The following is a 3,297-nucleotide window of genomic DNA, read 5'->3' on the forward strand; positions in this document are numbered from 1 at the left end:
CGAACTTCCTTTTCAACCTCAACCGGGACATTTGTCATATGTCATTACCAAAAAATACATTTCATAGGTTTTTCATTCCACCATCAAATATAATATTCATACATTCATAAATTATACAATTAAGTATATTATGATTTTACTTTTAGTCATTCGAACTTACCTGGTACTCGTTCTGTATTGTGTTCCGGTTATTCTGAAACCTTTCGTTTTCCACGATCGACCTCCGAAATTTGTTCCTTGGGGTCTATAACAATAAAAATAGATCATTAACACCTCACATTATACTTTTCAAGTCTAAATTTCACCCTCGGTCCAAATGACCATTTTGCCCCTAGCCTTTAACATTGTTACGATTTAGTCCCTAGGCTTGTATAATGAAATGCATGTAGTTTTTACCTTACCCAAGCCTAGACGAATGTTTTTCCCTCTTATGGTAGCTCACACTTTCCATTATTTCTCATTTCTACCACATATTTTACACCTTTTGTAAAAAGGTCCTTTTAGGGGTTTTTCATGAAAACCACCTAGAAAAAGATGTTTAACACTCGCCCAACTTTCATATTCCTCCATAAACCCTCAAAATACAAGTAACTCATACATGGGTAAATTTTAAAACATGAATCTTAGCATGAAATATGGGTAAAAATAGAGAGAATAAGCTACTGAGATTTCAAAAATACGAAGAACATTAAAAACGGGGCTTGGGAGCACTTACTGTTAAGCTTAAAAATGTTGAAAACCCTAGCTATGGTGTTCCTTCAATTTTCGACAGCGATAGAGAAGAAAATGGCTGATTTTTGCCTTCTTTTTCCCATTTTATTTCATTAAAATGCAAAATGACCAAAATGCCCTTAAGCCATTTCTTTAAAATTTCATCCATACAAACCCATTTTTCTCCAAAAACTTAAAAATTGGGAAAATTGCTCCTCAAGACCTTCTAATTTATAATCTAAAGTAATTTCATACAAATTGCTTCTAGAATCCAAGTTTTGCAATTTATTCAATTTAGTCCCAAATTTCCAATTGGGCACTTATTCATAAAATTTCTCCATGAAAATTTAACACATACCTATACTCACATTCTAGACCTCATAATAATCATAAAATACATATTTTTATGTCTGATTTGTGGTCCCGAAACCACTGTTCCAACTAGCCCTATTTCGGGATGTTACAGGTTAGACGGTAGAGGTATGGAAGTTAGTAAGAAAGTAATGTGAACTAAGGGTAAAATTGGAAATTTTACAAATTAACTAAATAAAATAATGACTAAATTGAAATTCTAGACAAATCTTCATATTTTTCCAACCAAAAATAGCCATTGAAGAGTTCTTCTAAGCTAATTTTTCATATTTTTGCTACATATCAAAAGTCCAAAGAAATGTTATTTGGACTCTTGATATGTAGCAAAAATAGAGGCTGTGGTACCAGAGGAGAAAATCACTTGAGAATTTTTTCAGAGTGAGTTTAAAAAGAAATATGTTGGTAAGAGGTATTTGGATAAAAAGAAAAGGGAATTCATTGATTTGCGACAAGGAAATCGATCAGTAGTTGAATGTGAGAGGGAGTTTGTATACCTCAGCAAATATGCTCGAGATATTGTATCAACTGAGGAGGAAATGTGTATTCGATTCGAGGAAGGGCTAAATGATGAGATCAAAATGATGATTAGGGGTACAGAGATACGAGAGTTTGTTGTTCTGTTAGATCGTGTTTAAAAGATGGAAGAGGTATACAATAGAAAAATGCAACGGGAAAGAAGAAATAAAGAATCCTATAAAAGAAGCTCCTCTAGGTCATTTACAGCATTTCCGGCTAAAAAGTTTAGAGATGATTCTAGCTGATCTTTTTCAATGTCGGAACGATCAAATAGAAACAAAGCAACTCAACAAGAATTCAGAGTAACTATTAAACCTACAGCTAGTGTTGGTAGCGTATAGTGTACCGAAGCCTAAATATAAATATTGTGGGAATTATCATTTGGGTGAATGCCGAAGCAAAGTGGGAGCTTGTTTTAAATGTTGAGTTATTGATCATTTCATTAAAGACTGTCCTCAACTGAAAAAAGAGGAAGATGAATTAAAAAAAAAAGCAAATAGCCATTTTTCAAAGAAATAAGCACTTAGGCCAAAGCAATGCCACTATGGCTACCTGTTTGAATATGAGAGATAAAGTTGTTCGGTCAGAAGTTTGGGCACCTACACGTACATATACTATCCAAGCTAGAGAATAAGCAACAGCTGCAGATGTAATTGTTGGTACTTTCTATCTTTTTGAAGACTCTGTATATGCCTTTATTGACTCTGGGTCTACACATTCATATGTTTGCACTGCATTAGCATCAGAAAAGAAATTGTCTGTTGAACCTACCGATTATGATGTTCAAGTCACTAATCTATTAGGTCAAAGTGTGATAGTTAATCTAGTGTGTCGTGACTGTCTACTGAAAATAAAAGGCTGTGAATTCTCTGCTGATTTGATGTTATTACCTTTTCAGGAATTTGATGTTATTTTGGGAATAGATTGGTTGACGAAGCATGATGCTATAATGAATTGTAAATAAAAACGGATTGATTTGAAATGTCAGAAAGGTGAAATGATTACTGTTGAATCTGAGAATTCGAAAGAAATGGTCAGGTATATTTCAACTTTATCAGCTCAAAGGTTAATGCGGATGGGTAATAAGGCATTTTTAGCCTATATCTTTCATACTCGGGGTTCTGAATCGAAGCTAGAACAGTTACCAGTGGTTAATGAGTTTATTGATGTGTTTCTTGAAGAATTGCCGGGTTTACTACCAGATCGTGAAGTTGAGTTTGTAATTGATGTAATTCTGGGAACAACTCTGATATCTATAACACCGTATAGAATGGCACCGACTGAGTTAAAATAGTTAAAAACATAGTTGTAAGAGTTATTAGACAAAGGGTTCATCAGACTGAGTATGTCACCTTGGGGTGCACATGTCTTATTCGTGAAAAAGAAAGATGAATCTTTGAGACTATGCATTGATTACAGACAGCTGAATAAGGTTACAATAAATAACAAATATCATTTGCCCCGTACAAATGATTTGTTTGACCAACTGAAAGGTGCTGCAGTATTTTTGAAGATAGACATCAGATCTAGGTATTATTAGTTGAAAGTTAAAGAGTGTGATATGCCAAAGACTACTTTCAGAACTCGGTATGGTCATTATGAGTTTTTAGTAATGCCATTCGACTTAACTAATTCACCTACTGCTTTCATAGATTTAATGAATCGAATTTTCCAACCATATTTGGATAGATTTGTCGT

The sequence above is a fragment of the Gossypium hirsutum genome, chromosome A13, assembly GCF_007990345.1.
Source record: "Gossypium hirsutum isolate 1008001.06 chromosome A13, Gossypium_hirsutum_v2.1, whole genome shotgun sequence".
Lineage (NCBI taxonomy): Eukaryota > Viridiplantae > Streptophyta > Magnoliopsida > Malvales > Malvaceae > Gossypium > Gossypium hirsutum.